Source organism: Acinonyx jubatus, chromosome E1 (assembly GCF_027475565.1).
Source record: "Acinonyx jubatus isolate Ajub_Pintada_27869175 chromosome E1, VMU_Ajub_asm_v1.0, whole genome shotgun sequence".
NCBI classification, from domain to species: Eukaryota; Metazoa; Chordata; class Mammalia; order Carnivora; family Felidae; genus Acinonyx; species Acinonyx jubatus.
The window spans coordinates 36,656,579-36,669,496 of record NC_069397.1 but is presented as its reverse complement, the minus strand read 5'-3'; positions in this window follow the sequence as shown (position 1 = coordinate 36,669,496).

Below are 12,918 nucleotides of genomic sequence, written 5' to 3'. Positions count from 1 at the left end.
AAATAACACCCGCTTCTTTTAAAGAATGTAAGCAACGCATAAAAGTAAAAAGCACTAAATTATCCCAAATCTTACCACCCATCAATAATTATCATTAAATGCTAACTGGGTTAGATAGATAGACAGAAGTATATTTTTATAACGTTGGAATCATACTGAAAATGCTTTTTTAAAAACAAAATTGGGGCGCCTGGGTGGCTCGGTCGGTTGAGCGTCCGGCTTCGGTTCAGGTCATGACCTCACGGTCCGTGAGTTCGAGCCCCACGTCGGGCTCTGTGCTGACAGCTCAGAGCCTGGAGCCTGCTTCCGATTCTGTGTCTCCCTCTCTCTGCCCCTTCCCCACTCACGCTCTCTCTCTCTTTCTGAAAATAAATAAATAAGAAAAAAGAAAAAAGAAAAAGAAAAAGAAAGGAGCTTATGAGAAATGTCCAGAAGTTAGAATTACTCCATTTGCCTAGTCCCAGTCCAGGGTATCCCCCACTCCGATGGGGGAGGCGGGTGTCACCATGGGCCCTTGGGTGTTCTCTCACTTCTGTTGGAGCTTGGAAATCTCCGTTTCTGTCACAGTTCACATCCCCTCCTTTCCTGGTCTCTATCCAGAGGCCATTTTCATCACCTTCTAGTTAGAAGAAGGAAAAGATAAGACATATTTGTTTCCATCCTCCTTGGATTTGGAAGCTCATAATTTTGTAAATGACATGAGTGGTTCTGTCATCCTGTGCTGAGTGCAAATTATTCCTCCCACCCCTTAGGCTATCACTCCCTGGAGTTATTAAGTGTTGGTAGAAAATTAGGCCTATTTCCTTTTCTGGGAACTGTTGTCAGTAATTACAGTACTCTTCTCCCCCACTGTTTTTATTTTGTATTTAAGTTTATTTATTTATTTTTAGTAATCTCTACACCCAACCCGGGGCTCCAACTCACCACCCTGAGTCGCATGCTCTTCCCACTGAGCCAGCCAGGCGCCCCACCCCCCACTGTTTTTAAATGGTTTTGTTCACTTCATTAGATATATTTACACCCTCTATTATCTTTTTCCAAAAGTGTGGGGGCATATGTTTTGATGCTTTTTTATTTGACTCATAAAGGTTCATTACTACTATTCCTTCTCTACTAAATGTACCTTTTACTGAAAAGAAAAAATACTGAAAATACTAAAATACATCTTTCTATGCATGAACACGGGATATTTCTTCATTTATTTAGGTCATTCTTTTTTTTTTAAATTTTTTTAATGTTTATTTATTTTTGAGAGAGAGGGAGAGACAGAGTGTGAGCAGGGCAGGGGCAGAGAGAGAGGGAGACAGAGAATCCGAAGCAGGCTCCAGGCTCTGAGCTGTCAGCACAGAGTCCGACGCGGGGCTTGAACTCACGAACTGTGAGATCGTGACCTGAGCCGAAGTCAGACGCTCAGCCAACTGAGCCACCCAGATGCCCCTCTTTAGGTCATTCTTAAGGTCCTCAGTAAAGTTTTATAGTTTACAGGTATAGCTTTTGTATATCTTGTATTTATTCTTAAGTATTAAGGTTTTTTTTTCTCTATACAGGGCATTTTTAAAAAATACATATTTTCAGGGTGCCTGGGTGGCTCAGTCAGTTAAGCATCCGACTTCAGCTCAGGTCATGATCTCAGGGCTCGTGAGTTCGAGCCCTGCATCAGGCTCTCTGCTGTCAGTGCAAAGGCCGCTTCAGGATCCCCTGTCTCCCTCTCTCTGCCCCTCCCCTGCTCATGCCCTCTCTCTCTCTAATAAATAAACATTAAAAAAAAATACGTATTTTCTAATTGTTAATTATAATTGATTTTTGTATGCCAATCGTAAGATCCAGCCATTTTACTAAACTCTCATTATTTTTTAGTGATTTGCTATAAATTCATTACTTTCTTTATGGCCAATTGGATTATTTCAAATAATGACAGTTTTATTTCTTCCTTTCTAATCATTATACTTCGAATTTCTTTTTCTTAGCTTATTGCACCTGCTAGAACTTCAAGTGCTAGTTTCTTGCCTTTTGGGGGATTCGTTCCCTCCTATTTATTCCACTTTTTCCCTCATATTGGTTTGACATTTCTATTATTTTAGTGGCTACTTCATACATCTTAATATGTACCTTTAGGGGCGCCTGGGTGGCTCAGTCGGTTAAGCGGCCGACTTCGGCTCAGGTCACGATCTCGCAGTCCGTGAGTCCGAGCCCCGCGTCGGGCTCTGTGCTGACCGCTCAGAGCCTGGAGCCTGTTTCAGATTCTGTGTCTCCCTCTCTCTCTGACCCTCCCCCATTCATGCTCTGTCTCTGTCTCAAAAATAAATAAACGTTAAAAAAAAAATTGAAAAAAAAATATGTACCTTTAACCTACTAAAATCCTCATGTTGAATGATATTTTACCCTGTGTTCTGTTCAATAAAACAATTTTAGATTAGCTCTTATTTTCCCCCCTCTTGATTTACTATTGTTTTCTCTCCTAATTTACTGATTTTGAACACTTCCAAATACATATACACACATATCTATTTGGGGGGGGGGATTGGTTTGCTTGTTTTGTTTTTTTCACATATATATATATTTTTAAGTAAACTCTACATCCTACGTGGGGCTCTGACTCACAACCCTGAGATCAACAGTCCCATTCTCTACTGACTGAGCCAGCCAGGTGCCCCTTCAGTTCTTTTTTCATCCACACAAATGATACTCCTGTATTACTTTGTTGAGATAATACTTGCTTGGGCTTAATTTTATGTCACCATTCTCTTGCTCACTTTTCCTCTTTGCTTTTCTGCCTCTTTTTTTCTTCAACTAAATCCTTTACAACCTCTTTTAAACAGGTATCTTTGTAAATTCCTTAAAAGCTTGTTTCTTGCAAAGATTATTATTTTTCTCCTTGTTGTTGGGTGGCTTTTTTGCTGAGTAAACAATTTTAAGTGGATAGTAATTTTTTCTTATTTTATAGAAGCTATTCCGTCATTTTTTGGCTCCTATTGTTGTGAAATCTGCTACTAGTGTAATTATCATTCTTTTTAAAAATGTTTATTTATTTATTAAAAAAAAATTTTTTTTTCAACGTTTATTTATTTTTGGGACAGAGAGAGACAGAGCATGAACGGGGGAGGGGCAGAGAGAGAGGGAGACACAGAATCGGAAACAGGCTCCAGGCTCTGAGCCATCAGCCCAGAGCCCGACGCGGGGCTCGAACTCACGGACCGCGAGATCGTGACCTGGCTGAAGTCGGACACTTAACCGACTGCGCCACCCAGGCGCCCCATAAAAATGTTTATTTATTTTTGAGAGAGAGCAAGCAGGGGAGGGGCAGAGAGAGGGGGACAGAGGATCTGAAGTGGGTTTTGTGCTGACAGCGGAGAGCCCTATGTGGGGCTTGAACTCACAAACCGTGAGATCAAGACCTGAGCCAAAGTCAGAGGCTCAACCAACTGAGCCACCCAGGTGCCCCAGCTAATTATCATTCTTTTGTAGGTCATCTGTCTTTCTCTTTCTGCTTTCCAGATCTTCTAGTTATATTTGGTGTGTAGCAGATTTATTATGATGTGACAAGGTATGAATTTATTTTTCTTGATCATATTTGGGATATATTGTACTTCCTGAAACTGTGTATCCATGGTTTTCATCAATTCTGAAATTTCTTAATTATTATCTCTTTAAACATTAATTCTTTCCAATTTCGCCCTTTGGGACTCTAATCAGATAGATGTCAGAGATTTTCATTCTATTATTATTCACGTCTCTCAACTCTTTATTATGTTTTTTCTCTTTGTCTCACTTTGCTGCTTTCTGTATAAATTCTTGAGATATATCTTTTCGTTTAATTCTACTTTCAACAGAATCTAAAATGCTGATTAGCCTACTCACTGAAAATTTTTTTTCACAGTTTACAAAGTACTTTTCATAGTTATTTTGTGCATCTCCGTTAAGTTTTTTTAATGTTATGCTTTGCATTTCTTTATTTTTATTTTTATTTTTAGTAATCTCTACACTCAATGTGGGGCTGAAATTCATGATCCTGAGATCAAGAGTCTCATGCTTTTCTGACTGGGTCAGCCAAGCACCTCATGCTTTGCATTTCTATAAGTTCTATTTTTTTTTCCAAATTGTACAATCCTGATAATTTCCTGTTGTATGTTTTCCCTTATAACTACATTCTTTATTTCTGTAAATATTCTACACACAACCATTCTGTGTTTTGTATTTGACAATTCCAGATAATATTGGATGTTGTTTGTGGGGGGTGTGGTGGTAGTGTTGTCTAAACATGTTGATTCTTCTGATTATCACTCACAATGGATTTGCCTTCTTGCACACGTGGGTGTCTTTGTAAGGTCATGTTTGATTTTTAACCCATGGATGTCCTGTAAGATTAACTTGGGGAAAATTTCTTCCACAGATGTTGCCTCTGATTCAACAGATGGGGAACACCAAATTATGGCTGGACTTTTCCCTCTAGCAATGTAGTCAAATTTCTTGGCTCAGGGCTCCAAAAGAGTGAGACAGAAGCTTCCAGGCCTACCCTTTAGAGCATCACTCTACTACATTCTATTGGTCAAGGCCAGCCCATATATAATGAGAGGGGGAATAATTTTTCAGTTGGATGATAGGGGTAGCATGTACTGCCTAACCATTATTCTAGGATTTTTTCCCTTCACCATCATGTTGGTAGATTGAAATTGTCCATGGGACATTTCAACGGATATGGCAAGTGCCACGTGAGGGCACACTTCTTCCCAGATTGCTATTTGTTAAACCTTCATTGCCACACCACTGGAAGCTGGTTTATTAAGTTGGGGCACTCACAATGAAATCTGAGAGGAGTTAGAGAGGCCTTCTCTCCTAGGATATTATTCAGTTCTCTTAAGTTCTCCTTTCAACTTTCTCCCTGGCTGACAGCATTCTAAGAATGGGATATGAAAAGAGAAATTGGGGGTCCAGTTTTTTCTTTTACACGCTCTCTGCCTTTAATTTTGCCTCACCTTTCTTAGCCACTGTCTGTGACATACCCAAGTCCCATGTCTATTCTCATTTTCTTTTTTTTTTTAAGTTTTTTTTTTTTTTTTTTTTTTTTTTTATTCATTGAAGTAATCTCTACATCCCACTTGGGGCTCAAACTCATGACCCTGAGATCAAGAGTCATACACTCTTCTGAATGAGCCAGCCAGGCACCCCACAACAGTGTTCTTTCAGGACATATGTGACTGCTCAGGGTAGGAAGCAGTCAGGGGAAGCTCAATACCCATGATTTCAGATTTGTAGCCAATCCACCAATTTTCAACACTATGCCTCAATGCCACCTGCCATTGTGTTTGATACTCCTAACACCTGAGTCTATTTTAGGTTATTTGGTGGTAAATCAGCTCACCTATTGCTAATCCTGTTTGTAGGCATTTCAGGGTACAGCTGCATTTTAGGTTGTCATTCCATCTTGCTTAATCAGATACTCCTCCTCCTTCTGCTTCCTATATCCCAAAAAATTGTTGAAATGTGTTGTCTGCCTTTTCCTCTGCTATTCTCTTTGCTTCTATGGTTCTATGCATTAAGAGAACCTTTAATTTTTTTTTACATTTATTTTTTGAGAGACATAGAGAGACAGAGCACAAGTGGGGGAGGGGCAGAGAGAGAAGGAGACAGAGAATCCGAAGCAGGCTCCAGGCTCCGAGCTGTCAGCACAGAGCCCGTCGCGGGGCTCGAACTCACAAACCGTGAGATCATGACCTGAGCCAAAGTCAGCCGCTCAACGCTCAACCGACTGAGCCACCCAGGCGCCCCAAGAAAATCTCTATATTATCATGTTAATAACTAATATACATATTTAAACTAAATACTCTTCATTGATTTTGAATGAAAACTTGTAAATCTTTTAGTCATCATAAGCTGGCCTCCCTCCCTCCCCATTTTATTTTATTTTTTAAAGTTTATTTATTTTGAGAGAGAGAGAGAGAGCAAGCAGGGGAGGGGCAGAGAGAGATGGGGAGAGAGAATCTCAAGCAGGCTCCTTACTGTCAGCACAGAGCCGGATGCAGGGCTTGAACTCATGAACCGTGAGATCATGACTGAGCTGAAATCAAGGGTCAGACATTTAACCGACTGAGTCACCCAGGCACTACCCTTTCTCCTCATTTTAGGAAAATTTTTATTTAATTTTATCTCTGATTACCTTCAGTTAGTATTTATTTTTCTAGGATGTGTGTAATTCTTTGGCTTTGTCTCTATCCTTTGTTCTCTTCCTATTTTTATCTTTTAACGTTTATTTATTTTTGGGACAGAGAGAGACAGAGCATGAACGAGGGAGGGGCAGAGAGAGAGGGAGACACAGAATCGGAAACAGGCTCCAGGCTCTGAGCCATCAGCCCAGAGCCTGACGCGGAGCTCGAACTCCCGGACCGCGAGATCGTGACCTGGCTGAAGTCGACACTTAACCGACTGCGCCACCCAGGCGCCCCTATTTTTATCTTTTAAAACATATATTATGTGCTCTGGGAAAAATTTTCAAATTTATCTTAGTAATGGAATATTAACTTGGGGATGATTGAAGACTAATTTCTAAGGAGACAGTGATCCAGAAGTTTAAATACTTGTACTTATGATTTACATGAATGCTTTGCGAGAGTCTATGGCTACAGCTATGTCTTATATGTTGTTTTACAAGAGCTAATAATGAGAAGAGTTACAAATAGCTGGGTTTGAAAGTAACTGTTGGGGTTAAGATGTGAATTTTGATTAAGCACAAGTTTAATCTTTTCTCAGACTCAGCAAAACCCAGCTTATTTGTGTTACTCATACTTAAATTACCAATGGTTTCTCCAAGTAGGGAAGAGGAACACAGGAATTATTTCAGGGAATATCTAAACACACACACACACACAACTGCCTATGCTTATATCCTTATATGACAAGTACCCTTTTATTTTAAAAAAAAGTTTTATTTATTTAAATAATCTCTACACCCAGTATGGGGCTCAAACTCATGACCCTGAGATCAAGAGTTGCATGCTCTTCCAACTGAACCAGCCAGGTGCACCCTATGATAAGTATCTTTATGTGATGAAGGAGAAATTGTGGCATAGATATGTGGCTGAATCATATCCTAACACACCAAATCAGATTGATCTTTCACAACACTAACTTGGTTTTCCTTCAATTCAATTGTGCTCTTTAGAACCTTCATTGAGAGTTTAAATTCTGCCATTGGATTTTAGTTTTCTTTTCAATTTCATGTTATCTCATCTATCTCCCCTTCATCTTGGCCTATATTATTGTATCTCAATTCTCTCTTAACAGATTTCTTATTTCTTTGAGGATGCTGAAAAGTTCCCTGGAGTTTTCTTTTGGATCTTGAAATGGCAAGGTAATTGTGTGAAGCAATTTACTAATTGGGATTATTAGCTATAAATCAGTTAAATGAATAGTTGAACTATAATACTTTGGGGGTAGAATAATAGATATTGTGTCTTTAGACCATACTCTTCTTTATGAAAACTCTACCCACACCCTCTTCTTTCCAGGGGTCAATCCCTGAAGACCATATTTATACAATGTGGCCCTGCTCTGCTCCATACGTCATCATAGCTGATTGGAAGAAGGTTGATACATGAAGGAATTGGGTTGAAGAATCATTTGGGATTCTTAAGTTTGGGATATTGCTTAAGTTTGGGTTGTATAAACTGTGGTGCAGTGGGGCAGACAAGTATATGAAGATTCAGAGAATGCAGTTTTGGGAGGACAGGAGCAGATGTGTGAAGAGATAAAGTAATAAAATATGAGAGAGGGAGTGAGTGATAGCAAGAGCCAAAGTGAGAGTGAGGAAGAACTTCCTAGTTCTAGTTCCTCTTAAGTTCCTACTGAACTTCCTCTCTTTCTCCTCTGAGCCACACCCATGTGTTAATGATAGTTTCCGTTTAGTTTGGAGTGGGAGTCTGGGACTACTAAGAGAGCTTTGATTAAGACATCCATTTCCAATTATAATAGGCAAATCACGTCATTGTGAGTAAGAGGATGAAGAAATGCAGCACATTCAGTTCCTACAGTAGGAGGATGTGTATCCAGCTCACCCCAAAGTAATATCAGATGATTAGGAAAAAAGGTGAAAAGGTGTAGGAGTGGGTTAGGGTTGGGGGAGAGAGACCACATCCTCATTTTGCCCCTGTGGAAATTATTTTATGATCCATGAGAAGGTTGATCCTGTCATTCCTAGGCATTACTAAAGTGTTATTAAAATGCAGGTTTCATATGAGTATATGGTTGAGTCATATTTTTTCACGCACCGTGCCAATCTTTGCCCTTTAATTGGTGTATTTATACCATTTATACTTAATGTAATTACTGATATGTTGTGAATTAAATCTGCCATTTTATTTTTTGCTGTAGGATTATTCTCTCTTTTTTCATTTCTCTGCTTTCTTTTTTCTAATTTCCTGAGTTACTTGAATATACTTTTAGAATTCCATTTTGATTGATCTATGCTGTCTATATCATATCTCTTTATAAATTTGATTTTAGTAGTTGCTCTAATTATTACCTTATATATTATGTATGCCTTGTAACAGTCTTCTGGTGTTATTTTACCAGTTAGAATGAAATCTAGAGGCGCCTGGGTGGCTCAGTTGGTTGAGCGGCCGACTTTGGCTCAGGTCATGATCTTATAGTTTGTGAGTTTGAGCCCCGCATCAGGCTCTGTGCTGACAGCTCAGAGCCTGGAGTCTGCTTCAGATTCTGTGTCTCCCTCTCTCTCTGCCCCTTCCCCATTCTTGCTGTGTGTGTGTGTGTGTGTGTGTGTGTGTGTGTGTGCCTCTCTCTCAATAATAAATAAACATTAAAAATTAAAAAAAAAAGAAATCTAGAAAACTTACTTCCCTTTACTCTTCGCATTTTTAGTATAATTGTCTTAAAGATTTCCTCTATGTATATTTAGAACCACATCAGATCGTGTTATAATTTTTGCTTCAGCCATCAAACATAATTTAGAAAATTCATGCAGAGAAGGAAAGATTACTGAATTACTTATATTTTTGCTTATTGTGTTCTTCCTTCCTTCTTGATGTTCCAAAATTCCTTCTTTTTTAGTTTCCTTTCTGTTTAAAGAACTTTCTTTCTTTCTTTTTTTAGGGCAGATATGCTGGTAACAAATTCTCTTAGTTTTTCTTTATCTGAGAATGTTTTGATTTCTTCCTTATTCCTGAAGGATATTTTTGCTAATAAGTTTCTAGGCTGACAGTTCTTTTCTTTCAGCACTTAGAAAATATACCGCCTCCTTCTGGACTTTATGGTTCCTGATGGGAAATCCACTGCTATTTGAGTTGTTTTCCCCCTGTAGTAAAGATGTTATTTCGTTCGCACTGCTTTCGAGATTTTCTTTGTCTAGTTTTCAGAAGATTGATTGTGATGTGTCTTGCTGTGCATTTGAGTTTTCCTATTCAAAGTTCATTCAGCTTCTTGAATTTGTAGGTTTAAGGCTTTTGACAAATTTGGGACATTTTTGCTGTTATTTTTTTGTGTACTTTTTCATCCCTGTCCTTTTTCTCCTCTTTTTGTGAGACTGTGATGACAGGAGATTTAGCTCTTTTGTTATAACCCCACAGGTCTCTGAAGTTCTGTTTGTTTTTTTGTTTTCAGTCTATTTTATCTCTGTTGTACAGTTGGATAATTTTTATTTTTCTATCTTCCAGTTCACTGATTTTTCCTCTACTCCTTCCATTTTACTATTGAATGCATCCATTGAGTTTTTAGAATTTCTATTATATTTCTCAGTTCTAAAATTTCCATTTGGTTCTTTTTCATGTCTTCTATTTCTTGCTAAAACTTTCTATTTCTTTAATGAGGGTTTCTATTTTTTTCATGTATTTCAAGTGTACTTGTTGAACCATTTTTACTATGACCACTTTAAAATCTTTGTCAGATGATGTTAACATGCCTGTCATCTGTGTTGCCATTATTGATTTTCCTTTTCTATTAAATTTGACAACCTCCTGGTTCTTGATATGACAAGTGACTTTGTATTGTAATTTCTTTTTTTAATGTTTATTTATTTATTCTTGAGAGATAGATAGAGAGAGAGAGAGAGACCATGTGCACAAGCAGGAGAGGAGCAGAGAGAGAGGGAGACAGAGAATTCCAAGCAGGCTCTATACTCTCAGTGCAGAGCCCCATGGGACTCAAACTCATAAATCATTCAATTGTGACCTGAGCCAAAATCAAAAGGACACTTGACTGACTGAGCCACCCGGACATCCCTGAAATACCTACATTTGGGCATCATGTTGTGATACTCTGGATCTTATTTAAACTTTTTGTTCTATCTGGTTTCTTCTAACACTGCTCAGGCAAGGAAAGAGGTGGCATCCCTTCCTTATTTCCAGATGGAGGTGAAAGTCCAGGTTGTCATTTCCATTGACACTGTGTGTTGGGGTGGGTGGTGGGACTGCCCTCAGTGGGGATGAAATTTCTGCCTCTATATCTAGCCTTGCCTTGACACCAATCCAATGGGTTGGAGGAAGCAAGAGTCAGTCACCTCTTTACAGCCTGGCAAGGTTAAAAGTCTAGACTTCCCATTTGGTCTTTGCTGGCATGTGTGGGAATTAGGCCACACTTTTTACTGTACTGTTTGGCTCTAGCAAAGTGACTATTTGCCCACAACTATCTGCATTGCTAAATTATCCTTTTCCTGATACCCTTTCACTGAAGAGAATAGGCTTTCACAGGGTTTGTTTGTGTCTCTTGGTGTTTCCATTTCAGGTTGCTGGCTTCTCCAGCACCTAGTCTGGGATATATGGAACAAAAAGAAAACCCAGAGACCTCACCCCTGTGTCGTTTTTCAGATCACAATATCCCTATGCTAGTCTGCCTTCTTCTTTCCATCTTTCAGAGCCTTTTAATGTATGTTTTATATATAAGATCCAGCGGTTTTTTGCTGTATTTAGTGGGAGGAATAAAGAAAAGTATGTCTCCTCCATCTACCTGGAAATGGAACCATCCCCAATAACATAATTTTAATTGCAGTATTTTATATTATGTTTTGACATATGGTAGCAACTCCTCCCTTTTTTCCTTCCCTTCCTTTCCCCTCCCTTCCATTCCCTTTCCTTTCCTTTTCTTTCCTTTCCTTTTTAAATTATCTTGGTTATACTCATGCACATATTTGCCAGATTAACTTTAGACTCAGCACTTCACATTCCCTCTTAAAAATCCCATCGTGGGGTGCCTGGGTGGCTCAGTGGGTTAAGCGTCCAACTTCAGCTCAGGTCATGATCTCATGGTCTGTGAATTCAAGCCGCTCATCAGGCTCTGTGCTGACAGATCAGAGCCTGGAGCTTGCTTCAGATTCTGTGTCTCCCTGTCTCTCTGCCCCTACCCTGCCTGCACGCTTGCACTCTGTCTCTCTCTCTCTCTCTCAAAAAAAAAAAAAAAAAAAAAAACATTAAAAAAAATTTTTTTAAATCCCATTGGGATTTTGATTGGGATTATGTTAATTTATAGATTATTGGAGGGAAGTATGTACTACATTAGAATATTGAGTCATTCCAACTAAGACCAAGATCTCTACTTTTATTCATGCTGTATTTCATGTCCCTCATTGAAAATTCATAGTTTTCTTGTACAATTCTTGTTAGATTTATTCTTACATAGTTATACAGGTTTTTTTAAATTGTAAATGGCATATTAACTAGCACTTTGTTAAGTGTTAGTGTATATAGAGTCATCAGTTTCTGTACATTTATCTTATATCTGGCCACTGTACTCATCTTTTCTTTTAAGTATATTTTTTAATTTTTTTGATGTTTATTTTTGAGACAGAGAGAGACAGAGCATGAATGGGAGAGGGTCAGAGAGAGAGGGAGACACAGAATCTGAAACAGGCTCCAGGCTCTGAGCTGTCAGCACAGAGCCTGACGTGGGGCTCCAACTCATGGACCGTGAGATCATGACCTGAGCTGAAGTCGGACGCTTAATCAACTGAGCCACCCAGGTGCCCCTCATCTTTTCCTTTTTTCCTTTTATTTATTTATGTATTTATTTATACTCTTCTTTAATTCTCTCATTGACTATTGTCTTTTTCTTCTACCAAGCATCCCCTCTCCCACATTTCTTCAGGTAACTCCCCACCTCATTTCTTTGAGTGACTTCTAAAGTGCATATGTAATCTGATACAAGTCAATCACAACATGCTCATGTTCCTGGATGAAAGGCTTGTATAGCCAATCAAGACCCTTTCCGGGAGTTTTTGGCTCTAGTTGACAGGGAAGAGGTTTGTCAGATACAATTGTGGATGCCACTAGTAGCTGATGTTCTCTAATTGCATAGAAAAGCCATTCTAATTTGGAAGACAATGAAACTGAAACAGAGTATGAAACTAAGACAATTGAGTGAAAGAGAGAGAGAGAGAGAGAGACGGAGAGAGCAGTGTTTGTGTTTGTTTCCAATATACCCTTGTCATTCCTATCCCATGAGCCAATAAGCCCCCTCTTTTTTAAATTACTTTGGTTTTGTTGTTGTTGTTTTTAAAGTTTATTTATTTATTTTGAGAGAGAGAGAGAGAGAAGGGAAGGGGCAGAGAGAAGGAGAGACAGAATTCCAAGGAGATTCCAAGCTGCTAACAAAGAGCCTGACGTGGGGCTGAACTCACCAATCGCGAAATCATAACCTGAGCTGAAGTCGGATGCTTAACCAATTGAGCCACCCAGGCACCCCTAAGATTTTTTATTTTTAAGTAATCCCAATGTGGGGCTCAAACTCACAGCCCTGAGATCAAGAGTTACATGCTCTACTGACTGAGCCAGACACATCCTCCTGGATCAGCTAGTTTAATCTCCTGTTGTACTTTAGGGCTCAGACTGTGTGCCAAATGGTATTGAAGTCATTGGGGATTTGATAGAAAAACATTAGATATTGAATGTGATATACTACTGGTGGTCTTCAGTATGGTGT